General features: G+C 52.3%; 1 pseudogene; it reads left to right on the forward strand.

The window, feature by feature from the left end:
* The first annotated feature begins 9,044 nt into the window (after window positions 1–9,044).
* Window positions 9,045–10,346, forward strand: LOC125102685 (histo-blood group ABO system transferase 2-like; annotated as a pseudogene).
* Window positions 10,347–16,558: the final 6,212 nt, after the last annotated feature.

Raw genomic sequence — 16,558 nt, forward strand, 5'->3', positions numbered from 1 at the left:
ATTTATTGAAGAGGCTGTCTTTTTTCCATTGGACATTCTTTCCTGCTTTGTCGAAGATGAGTTGACCATAGAGTTGAGGGTACATTTCTGGGCTCTCTATTCTGTTCCATTGATCTATGTGTCTGTTTTTGTGCCAGTACCATGCTGTCTTGATGATGACAGCTTTGTAATAGAGCTTGAAGTCCGGGATTGTGATGCCACCAACTTTGGCTTTCTTTTTCATTATTGCTTTGGCTATTCGAGGTCTTTTCTGGTTCCATATAAATTTTAGGATTATTTGTTCCATTTCTTTGAAAAAAATGGATGGTACTTTGATAGAAATTGCATTAAATGTGTAGATTGCTTTAGGTAGCATAGACATTTTCACAATATTTATTCTTCCAATCCAGGAGCATGGAACATTTTTCCATTTCTTTGTGTCTTCCTCAATTTCTTTCATGAGTACTTTATAGTTTTCTGTGTATAGATTCTTAGTCTCTTTGGTTAGGTTTATTCCTAGGTATCTTATAGTTTTGGGTGCAATTGTAAATGGGATTGACTCCTTAATTTCTCTTTCTTCTGTCTTGTCATTGGTGTAGAGAAATGCAACTGATTTCTGTGCATTGATTTTATATCCTGACACTTTACTGAATTCCTGTACAAGTTCTAGCAGTTTTGGAGTGGAGTCTTTTGGGTTTTCCACATATAGTATCATATCATCTGTGAAGAGTGATAGTTTGACTTCTTCTTTGCCAATTTGGATGCCTTTAATTTCCTTTTGTTGTCTGATTGCTGAGGCTAGGACTTCTAGTACTATGTTGAATAGCAGTGGTGATAACGGACATCCCTGCCGTGTTCCTGACCTTAGCGGAAAAGCTTTCAGTTTTTCTCCATTGAGAATGATATTTGCGGTGGGTTTTTCATAGATGGCTTTGATAATATTGAGGTATGTGCCCTCTATCCCTACACTTTGAAGAGTTTTGATCAGGAAGGGATGCTGTACTTTGTCAAATGCTTTTTCAGCATCTATGGAGAGTATCATATGGTTCTTGTTCTTTCTTTTATTAATGTGTTGTATCACATTGATTGATTTGCAGATGTTGAACCAACCTTGCAGCCCTGGGATAAATCCCACTTGGTTGTGGTGAATAATCCTTTTAATGTACTGTTGAGTCCTATTGGCTAGTATTTTGGCGAGAATTTTTGCATCTGTGTTCATCAAGGATATTGGTCTGTAGTTCTCTTTTTTGATGGGATCCTTGTCTGGTTTTGGGAACAAGGTGATGCTGGCCTCATAAAATGAGTTTGGAAGTTTTCCTTCCATTTCTATTTTTTGGAACAGTTTCAGGAGAATAGGAATTAGTTCTTCTTTAAATGTTTGGTAGAATTCCCCTGGGAAGCCATCTGGCCCTGGGCTTTTGTTTGGAGATTTTTGATGACTGTTTCAATCTCCTTACTGCTTATGGGTCTGTTGAGGCTTTCTATTTCTTCCTGGTTCAGTTGTGGTAGTTTATATGTCTCTAGGAATGCATCCATTTCTTCCAGATTGTCAAATTTGTTGGCGTAGAGTTGCTCATAGTATGTTCTTATAATTGTCTGTATTTCTTTGGTGTTAGTTGTGATCTCTCCTCTTTCATTCATGATTTTATTTATTTGGGTCCTCTCTCTTTTCTTTTTGATAAGTCTGGCCAGGGGTTTATCGATCTTATTAATTCTTTCAAAGAACCAGCTCCTAGTTTTGTTGATTTGTTCTATTGTTTTTTTGGTTTCTATTTCATTGATTTCTGCTCTGATCTTTATGATTTCTCTTCTCCTGCTGGGTTTAGGGTTTCTTTCTTGTTCTTTCTCCAGCTCCTTTAGGTGTAGGGTTAGGTTGTGTACCTGAGACCTTTCTTGTTTCTTGAGAAAGGCTTGTACCGCTATATATTTTCCTCTCAGAACTGCCTTTGTTGTGTCCCACAGATTTTGAACTGTTGTGTTTTCATTATCATTTGTTTCCATGAATTTTTTCAATTCTTCTTTAATTTCCTGGTTGACCCATTCATTCTTTAGAAGGATGCTGTTTAGTCTCCATGTATTTGGGTTCTCTCCAAATTTCCTCTTGTGATTGAGTTCTAGCTTCAGAGCATTGTGGTCTGAAAATATGCAGGGAATGATTCCAATCTTTTGATAATGGTTGAGACCTGATTTAGGACCAAGAATGTGATCTATTCTGGAGAATGTTCCATGTGCACTAGAGAAGAATGTGTATTCTGTTGCTTTGGGATGAAATGTTCTGAATATATCTGTGATGTCCATCTGGTCCAGTGTGTCGTTTATACCTTTATTTCCTTGTTGATCTTTTGCTTGGATGATCTGTCCATTTCAGTGAGGGGAGTGTTAAAGTCCCCTACTATTATTGTATTATTGTCGATATGTTTCTTTGATTTTGTTATTAATTGGTTTATATAGTTGGCTGCTCCCACGTTAGGGGCATAGATATTTAAAATTGTTAGATCTTCTTGTTGGATAGTTCCTTTGAGTATGATATAGTGTCCTTCCTCATCTCTTATTATAGTCTTTGGCTTAAAATCTAATTGATCTGATATAAGGATTGCCACTCCTGCTTTCTTCTGATGTCCATTAGCATGGTAAATTCTTTTCCACCCCCTCACTTTAAATCTGGAGGTGTCTTCGGGTTTAAAATGCGTTTCTCGTAGGCAACATATAGATGGGTTTTGTTTTTTTATCCATTCTGATACCCTGTGTCTTTTGATTGGGGCATTTAGCCCATTAACATTCAGGGTAAGTATTGAGAGATATGAACTTAGTGCCATTGTATTGCCTGTAAGGTGACTGTTATTGTATATTGTCTCTGTTTCTTTCTGATCTACTACTTTTAGGGTCTCTCTTTGCTTAGAGGACCCCTTTCAATATTTCCTGTAGAGCTGGTTTGGTATTTGCAAATTCTTTCAGTTTTTGTTTGTCCTGGAAGCTTTTAATCTCTCCTTCTATTTTCAATGATAGCCTAGCTGGATATAGTATTCTTGGCTGCATGTTTTTCTCATTTAGTACTCTGAATATATCATGCCAGCTCTTTCTGGCCTGCCAAGTCTCTGTGGATAAGACTGCTGCCAGTCTAATATTTTTACCATTGTACGTTACAGACTTCTTTTCCCGGGCTGCTTTCAGGATCTTCTCTTTGTCACTAAGACTTGTAAATTTTACTATTAGGTGGCAGGGTGTGGACCTATTCTTATTGATTTTGAGGGGGGTTCTCTGAACCTCCTGGATTTTGATGCTTTTTCCCTTTGCCATATTGGGGAAATTCTCTCCAATAATTCTCTCCAATATGCCTTCTGCTCCCCTCTCTGTTTCCTCTTCTTCTGGAATCCCAATTATTCTAATGTTGTTTCGTCTTATGGTGTCACTTATCTCTCGAATTCTCCCCTCGTGGCCCAGTAGCTGTTTGTCCCTCTTTTGCTCAGCTTCTTTATTCTCTGTCATTTGGTCTTCTATATCACTAATTCTTTCTTCTGCCTCATTTATCCTAGCAGTGAGAGCCTCCATTTTTGATTGCACCTCATTAATAGCTTTTTTGATTTCAACTTGGTTAGATTTTAGTTCTTTTATTTCTCCAGAAAGGGCTTTTATATCTCCCGAGAGGGTTTCTCTAATATCTTCCATACCTTTTTCGAGCCTGGCTAGAACCTTGAGAATCATCATTCTGAACTCTGGATCTGACATATTACCAATGTCTGTATTGATTAGGTCCTTAGCCTTTGGTACTGCCTCTTGTTCTTTTTTTTGTGGTGAATTTTTCCGCCTTGTCATTTTGTCCAGATAAGAGTATATGAAGGATCAAGTAAAATACTAAAAGGGTGGCAACAACCCCAGGAAAATATGCTTTAGCCAAATCAGAAGAGATCCCAAATCGTGAGGGGGGAGAAAGGGGATAAAAAGTGGTTCAGAAAGAAAGAAAAAAAAAAAAGAAACAATTAAAAAAAGAAAACCAATAAAGAAAAAATATAAAAAGGAAAAAAAATATATATGTATTAGATAAACTAGTTAAAAAAACGTTGAAAAAGAAAAGGGTAAAAGTTAAAAAAATTTAGCAGAAGAAGAAAAAAAAATTGAAAAAGAAAAAAAAAATTAAATTAACTGCAAGGCTAAAGCATCATGGGGAGAAAGCCATGAGTTCCGTGCTTTGCTTTCTTCTCCTCTGGAATTCCGCCGCTCTCCTTGGTAGGTGAACTTGGTCCTGGCTGCGTTTCCCGTTGATCTTCTGGGGGAGGGGCCTGTTGTAGTGATTCTCGAGCGTCTCTGCCCCAGGCGGAGCTGCACCGCCCTTACCCGGGGCCGCGCTGAGTCATCCGCTCGGGTTCGCTTTCGGGAGCTTTTGTTCCCTGAGCGCTTTCCGTAGAGTCCGGAGGACGGGAATGAAGATGGCGGCCTCCCGGTCTCGGGCCTGGAGTAGCCGAGAGCCCGGGGCCCCACTCCTCAGTGCGCCCTCAGAGAACAGCGCCCAATGACTCCCGTCACCCTGGCCTCCGGCCGCGCTCCGAGCTGACCGAGCCTGCGACCGGTTCAAGGCAACCCCGAGCTGAGAGTCACTCCTCGGCTCTGTCTCTGCATCCGGCTTCCCCGTTCTAATACCGGTAAGCTCTGCGACACTGAGACACCCCCGATCCTTCTGCGACCCTGCGGGACCTGAGGCCGCGCTGACCCCGCCTGGGCTTCACCCCAGTTAAGCCTCTGGAGCGATGTCCCTCAGCGGAACAGACTTTTAAAAGTCCCGATTTTGTGCTCCGTTGCTCCGCCGCTCGCCGGGAGCCGGCCCCTCCCCCCGCGGTCTATCTTCCCGTCGCTTTGGATTCACTTCTCCGCCAGTCCTACCTTGCAGATAGTGGTTGATTTTCTGTTTCCAGAACTTCTGTTCTTCTTCTCTTCGATCTCCCGTTGGGTTTGTAGGTGTTTGCAATCTTTAGATAAGCTATTTAGCTGATCTCCCGCTACCTGAAGTAGTCTCAGCCGCTACTTCTCCGCCATCTTGACTCCTCCCCTCTCTTTCAGGTTTTAACCATGAGATATAGAGCTGTGTGCCTAACTGCGCGAGAGATTTTGTTTGGAATTAGCTTTTCAGAGCATTTGTCTAAATACCAGAAGCATGCTTGTTGGGTCCTAAGGTGAGATTTATTTAGCTTTGGAAAAAAACTGCCAAACTGTTTTCTGAAGCGGCCCTACATGCATTTCCGCAGTGTGAAGTACACTTGCTGTCATTTCTCACCTTCTAGCAATCGGTATTCTTGCTTTCTGTAGTTTAGCATTTCTAATAGGGGTGTAGTGCTCTCATTGCTTTTAAAAAATATTTTACTTATTTATTATTTTTTTAAAGATTTTGTTTATTTTATTTTTTTTAATTTTTTATTTTTTCAGCATAACAGTATTCATTATTTTTGCACCACACCCAGTGCTCCATGCAATCCGTGCCCTCTACAATACCCACCACCTGGTGCCCCCAACCACCCACCCCCCACCCCTTCAAAATTCTCAGATCGTTTTTCAGAGTCCATAGTCTCTCATGGTTCACCTCCCCTTCCAATTTCCCTCAACTCCCTTCTCCTCTCCATCTCCCCTTGTCCTCCATGCTATTTGTTATGCTCCACAAATAAGTGAAACCATATGATAATTGACTCTCTCTGCTTGACTTATTTCACTCAGCATAATCTCTTCCAGTCCCATCCATGTTGCTACAAAACGGGTATTCGTCCTTTCTTTTTTCTTTTTTTTTTTTTTTACAGCTTTATAAACACATATTTTTATCCCCAGGGGTACAGGTCTGCGAATCGCCAGGTTTACACACTTCACAGCACAAGATTTTGTTTATTTTTGTGAGAGAGAGCATAGCATGAGCATGAGTGGGGGGGGTGGGGGGAGGGGTGGGGGAGGGGCAGAGGGATAAGCAGACTCCTGGCTGAGCAGGGAGCCCAATGTGGGACTTGATCTCAGGACCCTGGGATCGTGACTTGAGCCAAAGGCAGACGCCTGACCAACTGAACCACGCAGGCATTTTCATTGTTGTTGTTTTTGTTTTTTTAAGATTCTATTTATTCATTTGAGAGAGTGAGAGCGAAAGAGAGAGCACATGTGGGGAGAGGCAGAGGGAGAAGCAGACCCTTGGCTGAGCAGGGAGCCCAACCGGGGCTTGATCCTAGGACCCTGGGATCATGACTGGAGCTGAAGGCAGACGCCCAATGGACGAAGTCACCCAGGCGCCCCGGTCTCTGTTGTTTATGTTTATAATTTCCTAGTGACAGAGGATGTCAAGCGTATCTCGTGCGCTTGTTTGTCATCGGCACATCTTTGTCTTGTCATCTATGCAGACACTCACCATGATCAATTAGGTTATTTTCTTTTTGTCGAGTTCTGAGAGTTTGTTTGTATATTTTAAGTACAAATCCTTTATCAGATACGTTTTGCAAATGTTTCTTCCCAGTCTGTGGCTTGTCTTTTAGTTTTCCGAGTGGGGTTCTTCACAGAGGAGAAGTTTTAATTTTAGAAAGTTCATGTTACCAATTTTTTTCTTTTGTGGACTGATCTTTGGTGTTGTGTGTCAAAAATCCTCACGGAACCCAAGATCCTATAGATTTTATGTTTTCTTTTTGATATTTTGATGGTTTTGCATTTTGAATTTATCTACAATTTTGAATGAATTTTGATATAAGTTGTAAAGTTTGTATCTGCATTTCATTTAATTTCATACAGTTTCCAATTAATTGTTCCTATTTCTGCAGATGTCAGGGGCTCGGGCTTGATTGCAGTTTGGACTTGGAAAATGTAACGGATTCAGCGGCCCCGGGAGGGAAGAGGCGCCTCCACCCACCGAGGGTCCCCACTGCCGGCAGGGGGCGCCCGAGCGCGGCGGCCTGACCGGTGCGGGGCTCGCGCGGCGCTTCTGACCCGAGTCCGACCTCCTCAGCGCGGGCTGTGGGGGCTTCCAGAGGAGGCGGGGCGCGACCACGCGGACGGGAGCCTCCTCAGGCCCCGCGGCGGGAGAAGAAGGTGAGCAGAAGCCCGTGGGACGGGGACTGCCGAGGGGGCGCGGGGCTCACAGGACCCCCGGAGGAAGGGCGCGCTGTGTAGACGGTGCGACTTCCGTGGCTTTGTGTGCGGCGCGGCGGCCTCCCGCGGGGCTGTGGGGTACCCCCGTCCGGGCTCGGATGCGCCCCGGGTCGCGACAGTGTCCGTGCCCCGCGGACGCGGCTCCTGCGGCTCCTCAGACGGTCCGGCGCGGCCGCCCCTCGGGGCTCGCGCTTCCCCCCCCCCCCCCCCCCCCCCCCCCCCGCCTCGGCCCCGCGCGTCCTTCCCGCGACCACATCCTCTGGACCCGGCGGGCTCGGCCTCCCTCCCGGAGCCCGACGTCTCTCTGCTCCTGCGACCTGGTGCTGCGGGGGTGTCGGGAAGCGCCGCGTCCCCTGCGGTGACCTGGGATCTGCGGGACCCTGTCCCCGCCGCCGCACAAGACGCGTCATCCCCGCACGCAGACCCCCGCTGTCGCTTCCGAACCACGTCTGTCGTGTGACACGCGCTGCTTCCGGCAGACAGCGACACCGTCCCGCGGAACCCCCACGGAACCCCAGGTGAGGAAACCCTGACGGCGCCCGCAGTGGCCCCCAGACCGCAGGCCCCCGTCAGCGGCCGCGCCCGCCGCACGGTCCGGCGTCTTCTCCGGTCCCGTCCGGTTTTCTTCTCGCTGAGCCGCCCCGAGACCCGCGGTGTGCCCGACCCTGACGGGTTTACGGCGCAGAGGCTCCCGGCGGAGGGCATTTCCACAGGTTACGTCACGGGGCCGTTTCCGGGTGCACGCGCGTGGGGACAGCGTCATCCTCCGTGTTTTCACGGCGACCCAGCACGACGACACGGACCGCGCCAGACGCGGCAGGTGGCAGCTGCGCAGCCTCAGCCCAGGTCACGTGCCGCACGTCGGTCTCCAGAACGTTCTCGCTCTCCCGAGGGCGACCGTGTGCGCGAAGCACCCGCTTCCGGTCCCGGCCTCGGCCCCGCAGCCGCATCCGGCTGTGTCCCGGACGCCTCCTCCGAGGAGCGGATCCTGGTGTCTGTCCTCCCGTGAGCGCCGGCGTCCGGCCTCGCTCCGGATCTCCTTCAAGGCGCGCGCGGTGTCGCCATAGACTGACGGAAAATGACCCTCATTCCTGCTTTCGTGAGTGTTTGCATCCGCGACAGGCGTGCATTTGGGGCAGAACATTTCTGCGTCACTTAACAGGCCCGCGTGGTTTCACTGAACCATTCATTGTGGTGCGCAACATGGTTTCACTCTCTGAAGCGGAGACGCTTGTCGAGAGACACTCGCTTATGGCGCAGACGAGTCCGTGAGCTCTTGGTTTCCAGTTTTCCTGGTCAGGCTCCTCACGTTTACCCAAAGAAAGCCGTAGGAATGCACTTCGCTGATCCTGTGATGATTTCACTGGGGCTGGTATTAGCGGTTAGGGTCAGGGTTACGGTTGCCTTCGGGCTAGGGTCTCCCTGTCCTCGCCCGCACAGAGCCCGTTCTCCTCCAGTAACCAGAGTGGTCTTTCTGGAACATAAGCTTTGGGCTGTGGTTTGCTCCCCTCCTGCCCCCCCCCCCAGCCTCACCTCTCCCACGGGGACCCTCCCTTCTGTGGGCACCGAGGAGTGTGGTTTCCCGCAGGTGCCTCCGGCTGGAATCCAAGCCTTTGCATACGCTGTGCCTCTGCCAGGAGCACGGTTCTCTCCTCCTGCTTCACGTCTGGCTTGTTTCCCCATTGGCTGAGCCTCGACTTGCCCCTGATGGCCTGGCTCATGCCTGTTGGGCGTGATTGTGCTTTCCCCCCACTTAAATGTAGGGCTGCATGGGTTTCCAACCTTCTAAGCCTCAGAGTCCCCTTTGTAAGGTGGGGTGCTGATGGCCCCCATCTCTGGGAGCAGGAGGTAGGGAGGCCCCATGGGCGGACTCACTCAGGACAGGCTGGGAGAGTGGCTGTTGCTTAAAACAGCCCAGAGCCTGCCCCCTAGAAGAAGGTGTTCACAGCCCCCAGCTCTGGGGTCCTGCTGCCACCCTCTGGCAGTGAACCTCCCCACACCCTGTCCCTGTCCCTATAGCTTCCTGGACCTGTTCTTGCAGACAGTGGAGAAGCCCTCCATGGTGGGACACAGGGTCACCTGCTACATCTTCACTGACCAGCTGGCTGCCGGGCCCATGTGTCCCTCTGGGAGAGCCAGATGTTGGTGGTCCTCATGGTGGCCACAGGGTTACCTACTATGTCTTCATCGACCAGCCGGCTGCCAGGCCCGTGTGCCTGTCCAGGAGGGCTGAAAGATAGTGGTCTTCATGGTGAGACACAGGGTCACCTGCTACATCTTCACTGACCAGCTGGCTGCCGGGCCCTTGTGTCCCCACCAGGAGGGCTGGAGAGTAGTGGTCCTCCAGGTCTGCGGTGCCCCGCACTGGCAGGATGTGTCCATGCAGCACATGGTGATGGTCAGCGGCTTCTGCGAGCAGCACTTCCTCCGTGAGGTGGACGACTTGGTGTGCAGGTATAGACCTGAAGTTCTGTGACCACATGGGTGTGGAGATCCTGTCCCCCCTCTTTGGCATCCTGTACCCCAGTTTCTACTGGGCAGCCTGCAAGGATGAGTGCCAGCCATTGTTCCAGACCCACATCCCCAGGGATCAGGGCAACATTTACTACATGGGGGCCTTTTTTAGGGTATTGGTGGTGGAGTTTCACTGATTGACCTTGGCCCGTCACCATGCGATGGGGGTCGACCTGGCCAATGGGATGGAGGCCATGTGGCATGACAAGAGCCACCTGAGCAGGTACCTGCTGGACCACAAGCTCACCAAGGTGCTATCCCTGGAAGACCCGTGGGACCTGCCTGAAGTGGTTGGGCTGTGCCCTGGAGGACCTGTGGGACCTGCAGCTGCTGGGCTGTCCCTGGAGGACCTGTGGTACCTGCAGCTGCTGGGCTGTCCCTGGAGGATCTGTGGGATCCGCAGCTGCTGGGCTACCCACCACCTCCTTCCCCATCATGAAGAAGCTGAGAGACATGGCTGTGCCTAAGAATCATCCGGACACCAGGAACACGTGACGGGCTGCCCCCATTTCCATCCGGAGATGCTGCCAGTGGAGCCATCAGAGCAGGTCCCTTTGAGGGAAACTGTGAGGCCCAGATGTCCGGGGCCCCCAGCCACACTTGCATATGGGAGGCCTGCCTGGGGACACAAGTTCCTCTCTTTGTGGTCACTACATTTTGATAACTTCTGGGTCATTGGCAGCTGTGAACAGCTCCAGTTTTATGTCAGATGTTTTTCTGTGTCAATGCTGAGCAACCATCTTTAAAAAGAACAGTCGAGAGAAAAGGTTTCCTCCCTGGTTCTGAACAGACACATCTTGGTGGCGCTGGGAGTGGCCCTGCAGCTGATGTGGAGCCAGAATGGGCCCTGGCTGGGTCTTCCCTCCCAGTCCCATGGGGCTTCAGGGTCAAGGGTGTGCCGAGCCACCTGTCAAACCCTCAGTCCCCTGACTGCCAGAGGCCTTGGCTGTGGCTGCTAGCTCAGCCTCCAGGAGAATGGAACCCTCTGGGTTTTATGTGGTTCCTGCCTTGGTTTTATTATTTATTTATTTATTTATTTTTTAAAGATTTTATGTATTTATTTGACAGACAGAGATCCCAAGTAGGCAGAGAGGCAGGCAGAGAGAGAGGAGGAAGCAGGCTCCCCACCGAGCAGAGAGCCTGATGCGGGGCTCGATCCCAGAACCCTGGGATCATGACCTGAGCCGAAGGCAGAGGCTTTAACCCACTGAGCCACCCAGGCGCCCCCCTGTTTTGGTTTTAAATGACTATTTCTGTGCTGGTGTTTGTAGTGGCTCCGCCGGGATGTGCATCCTGTTGGGACACCTCAGTGCCCACCGGCGGGTTTGCACTTGTGCCCCCATCTGCCTGCGCTGTGTCTTAGCAAGCATTCACTGAGTGCCTGCTGTGAGCTCAGTCACCAACAAGGGGCAGAGCGTGAGAGCGAGAACCAAGATACAGGAGCCCTGCTCCAGGGCCCTCCTGGGACTCACGATGGCCCTGACCTCCTGACTCACTCTTTCCTACTGTGGTGTACCAGACATATGACTGACACCGTTAAACACGTTTCAGGGTCCATTCAGTGGCGATAAGTACATTCGCTCTTCTGGACCTGCCACCTCCCTCCACTGCCACAACTTTGTCATTACCCCAAACTGAACTCTACTCACGCTACCCTAACCCTCCATTTCCCCTCCCCAGCCTGGCACCCACTAGCTCCTTCCACCTCTATGAATCAGTGCTCTCCGTCCCTCACAAGTGGGGTCCTTCAGTTTCAGTCCTTTGGGGACTGGCTTATTTTATGTAGCATCATGGCCTCAAGGTCTGTCCCCATGAGCCTGGAGCTGACCCACTTTCTCCCCAAAGGAGTGGCTCAGCCCTTTCCTGTCTACGCCGAGCCTCCTCAGTCCCCTCTGTTCCCCTCATCTTCCTTCTCAGCCTGAAGATGATCCCAACATATCTGTAGCTTTGAAGACATGTTCAGTCCAGATGCCAGGAACATCCCTTGGGGGTCTCAGGCCTCACTTACCCCATCTGCCCATGTCAGGCACCTGCACTCCCCACCAGCTGGCCACCTGCTCCTCCCACAGGTGTCCCCATCTCAGGAGAGGGAAACACCAAGTCCAGACCTTTGGAGTCCTCTGTGACTTCTCGCTTCCACCAACTCTCCCAGTAGTGAGGTGGCTGCCTTCAGATGCTCCTCAGTTACTCCAGTGCCTCTGGTGTCTTCCTGGAACCCTGACCTGGCTGTTCTCAGACAGTTCGTCCAGCGGTACCTACACTTTCTGGGCGGGGGATTTGCTGGAATCCGCAGTGTGTCCTGGTGCCCCACCTTTTTGAAGGCACATTGTCTGAGTACCCAAGACTGTGGGTCTGTGGCTGGAGGGATTCCAAGCAGAGCTCGTGGGATGGGAGGGCTGCAGGGCACAGAGGCATGTTTCAGAAAGCTTTCCACAGTCCCAGGCATCCTACCGTTTTTGCATCAAAGCCCTGAGGTCTTTAAAATGCCAGCAGTGTTACAGTGTGGGCCAGAAAATCACATGTCTCTGCACCCAACACCACCTGAACTATTGGCCCTTTCTTGTCACTTGAGCTGATACAAAGAATTGGGAGTAGGAGCTTGAGGGCAGGTCCTGAGTCAGACTTTGTGTTTGGGGGACAAAGGCCATCCAGACAAGCTTGTGCCGAGCCTGAGGAGGGGGTCTATGTGGAGACCCCAGCTGCAGACACTGCTGTCTCCTGATGCCCCCTCAGTCCAACCCAGAGCACCTGCTGCTGGGAGAGCCCCTGCCCCCTCCTCTCTGTGGAGGGCTCTCTCCTGCTCCAGTGGTGCCTCCTCCCCTGCCAGTCACTGCCAGCCTGCAGCATGGGAGGGTAGATACCCCGATGACCTCCAGCCCTGGGGGCAGAGCCAGTGCGGGTGGGGTGTGGTCTTCCAGTTGGCTTGAGTGCCAGGCCCCCACTGTGCTCACTCTCCTGTGGGCTCAGTGTACTACGTCCTCCCTTAGGCTCCTAGGCCCAAGTCATCCTCTGCTCAGGAACCATTCTTGGCCCAGGCTCCACACGCTGGGATTGGGAGCAGGTCATTTGGACCTTCTGGACTCGTGCTTCCATGCCCATGACATGGGCATAGGCTGATCTCACAGACTCGTCAGAGGAGACCCAGTGCAGGAAGATGCAGGCCACTACATGGGAGATGCCAAGTGACCCCAGAAGGAGCACCCAGGCCTTGCACAAAGCACTGGGCTCAAGGGACCCAGCGCAGGATCTGGGTACCAGGCCACAGGGCATGGGGAGTCCTGGTGGGGGAGGCCCTGGTGGGGATAGGGGTCCATAGAAGTGTCCCAGAACAGGCAGGAGACAAGGAAGGAAACAGGACTGAGCTTCCCTGGAGGTTGATGGAAGAGTCAGAGGATCACACAGACTTTTGGGTAAACTCAGAGGCCCTGGAGATGTTGGCTGAAATGTTATTTGATCAGAAAAGTTGTGTCACAAACCCCCAGTCAACAATGAATGAGTTACTCTTTGTTGCTTCTAGGAATCAGTGTGTATGGGCCATTAGAACTCACATTGCATGAAGTCTAGGATATATTTACTTTTCATTATTTTGCAGGACTAGACTTTTCTTGAGGAAATGCTAAGCATGTGTCTTTCCATTCTTTTCTTTGTGAAATGGGCCTCTGTTTTCAGGAGCAGATTCCTGGTGCTCATCACCACTGTGAGCCCTGAGTACTACCCCCTGTCACCTCCCACAGTGGATGTGACCACATGGGTGAGGGGGGCTCACTGATGAAGCCCCAGTGCTCAGTATAGAGCAGGGACCCCAGGTCCTCGGCTGAATGAGGGAGGGCATGAGGGAGGATGGGAGGGAGGGAGGGGAAAGAGGGAGGGAGGATAGGATAGAGGGAGGGGAGAGATGCAGAGGAAAGGGAGGATGGGAGGGACAGAGGATGGCAGGGAGGGAGGATGAGAGTGAGGGAAGGAGGAGGATGAGAGGGGAGAGAGGGAGGCAGGGAGGGAGGAGGATGGAGTCAGGGAGGGAAGGGAGGGGTAGAGGGGAAGGAGAGGGGGGGAATGAATGATGAAGTGAAAAATTGGGTAGGGAGGGAGGGAGTGAAACCCCAGAAGTCGGTCCATACAACAGGAGCCATTATTTTGGGTGAGGTCTGAGGGAATCACAGCCCAGGCCCTGGATGGTAAGTTGGGGCAGTCTATCTGTCTGCCCAGTGCTGACCTACCTTCTCCTTGGCCGTTTGTCATCCTGGATCGTCTCCACTTCCTCCTTCAAAAATTATGAATGTACCAAGAGCAGGGTGGCAGGAGTGGGGTCTCAGGAGGGCCTATCCCAATCCTGATATGACTGACAACACTGAGATACTAGCCACAGGACATTCTGTCCTGAGGACTGGGATGCGGATCCCGTCCATCTCCTTTGGCATGAACATTGTTCCATTGTCTGCTGTCTCCCCCACTGCTGTGCCAAATCCTACTGAAAACACATCTGTGACAAACCGAGCCAGAGTTTCTGGGGGTGAGTCACGGGCTGAGCCCTGCTAGGTGATAGGTGCACCTGTGGCCTGGGATGGGTGCCGCTCACTGTTGTCCTAGACAGGGGTGCCTGTCCCCCTCTTCTCCAGGGGACCTGCATTGGACGTCTGCTTCCTCACATTCTCCCCAGGGCTGCTGGTCCCCAGGCCAGACACCTGCCAGTCGGAGGGTGACCAGCACTGCCTCCCCAGGGTTTCCTTTGCCTGAGTCCTTCCCCGGGAGCTCCTGCATCTCCTGACACATCCTCCCTGTGTGCCTGTCGTCCCCCTTGAACTTGCACGTGTTTCGTCTCTGTCCCTGTCTCTGTCCCTGTGGGACCCAGTGACTTGGAGCATGGATCGGAGCAGACCCATGGGAAACCTTTCTCTGGCCTAGGGTTGTGAGCGAAGCTTTTGCCCTCTGCGGTGTGTCTTCCAGCTTGCTGCATTTGCCTGGTTTCTGTGGGGGCCACAGGAGGAAACAGCCGTGTCCTGTCTGGGGATCGACTGTGGGGTCCCAGCAGGAACAGGGGTCTTGGCCCCAAAATGGTGCCCAGAATTCCTAAAGGGGTCCCTAGGATGACATCTCCTCTGTTATGCATTGGGCGTTTCCACATCCAATAAGGGCAATTCTTTTTTTTTTTTTTTTTTTAACATTTATTTATTTGACAGAGATCCCAAGTAGGCAGAGAGGCAGGCAGAGAGAGAGGAGGAAGCAGGCTCTTCACGGAGCAGAGAGCCTGATGCGGGGCTCGATCCCAGGACCCTGGGACCATGACCTGAGCCGAAGGCAGAGGCTCTAACCCACTGAGCCACCCAGGCGCCCCCCAAGAAGGGCAATTGTATGTCCAACAGAGAAACAAACCAAACGAGTGCCCTTTGACCATCGGTGCAGACACAAAGACACCTGTGGAGGGATTCCACTTGCAGAAACCTCCAGAACACGTGCAGGAACAGAAAGAGAAAGCAGCTCCGGGATTGCGAGGGGCCGGGCTGGGGGAGCGATGGGCAGGGAGGGCTTGGGCTCGGGGTCTCCTTTGGGGAAGGAGCTATGCTGCAGCGAGGTTCTGGGGTGTGGTGGCCCGGCGTTGGGAATGGACTTCATGCTCATGACGTGTTCAGGGGAAAACAAGTCCTTTTATTTAAAATAAATAATACACAGCATATAGGAGATGGACGGCGACGATAACGGTGACTACATACAGGAGAGGAAGAACACAGGGGGAGGGGAGGAAACATAGTGGGGGGATGTCGGAGTCAGGGGATGGAACTGATGGTATTTTTATGGGGAGATCTCCCCGCAGAGTTGTGGGCTCTGGAGGCGGGCCTGGGAGCCCCACAGGAGAAGGTGTAGGGGCAGGGGTTGGGCTAGGGGCGGGGATAGGGTCAGCAGTCGTGGCCAGTGCAGGACCCAGAGCAGGAGCTGGGTCAGAGACAGGAACAGGAGCACAGGCCAGGGCAGGGAAAGGAGCAGGAGCAAATGATAGGGACTGGGTCTGGGGCAGGAACAGGGGCCTAGGCAGGGGCAGGGGAAGGGATGGGGGCAGGGGAAGGGATGGCGGCAGTTGAAGGGGAAGAAGCATGAGCAGGGTCTGGGTCTGGGGCAGCAACAGGGGCGCAGGCAGGGGAAGTGGAGGCCATCCTGGCAGGGGCAGGGGCAGGGGCAGGGGTAGGACCTGGGTCAGGGGCAGGTGCAGGGGCAGTGGCCCTGGGAGGGAGAGGAGAAAGGACAGGGGCAGGGGAAGGGGCAGGAGCAGGATCCGTGGCAAGTGCAGGGGTGATGGCCGGCGCAGGGTCAAGGGCAGGAGCTTGGTCTGGGGCAGGAACAGGGGCACAGGCAGGGGAAGGGGAGGCCGTCCTGGCAGGGGCACGGGAAGGGGCAAGGGCAAGGGCAGGAACAGGGTAGGACCCGGGACTGGGTCTGGGGCAGGTGCAGGGGCAGTGGCCCTGGCAGGGAGAGGAGAAGGGATGGGGGCAGGGGAAGGGTCAGGGGCCGGAGCTGGGGCAAGTGCAGGGGTGATGGCCGGTGCGAGGTCAAGGGCAGGAGCTGGGTCTGGGGCAGGAACAGGGGCCCAGGGAGGGGTCTGGGAAGGGGTGAGACCAAGGGAGGATCTGGGTCAGGGGCCAGAACAGGAGCACAGGCAGGGGCAGGGGAAGGGGGAGCGGCAGGAGCAGGGGTGGGGGCAGGAGCAGGAGCAGGAGCAGGAGCCAGCTCTCCGTGGACAGCATCAGCATCTCCGTGGGCAGGCGCCCCGTCGCCTGTTGGCTCCCGGTCTCCTGCCGAAGTGTCTCCAGGCACCATGTCCCCCTCGGGAGTTGCTGAAGTTGGGAGTGGGTCTAGCTCCTCCGCTGGAGTAGCTGTGAGAGGAGAGAAGGTCAGCCGCGGGCCTGCCTCTCCCTGCGGCTTTGCAGACACAGAGCCCAGCCCAGGGCCTCCCGGAGAAGCCGCAGCCACGAAG

This window comes from Lutra lutra, chromosome 6 (assembly GCF_902655055.1).
Source record: "Lutra lutra chromosome 6, mLutLut1.2, whole genome shotgun sequence".
Lineage (NCBI taxonomy): Eukaryota > Metazoa > Chordata > Mammalia > Carnivora > Mustelidae > Lutra > Lutra lutra.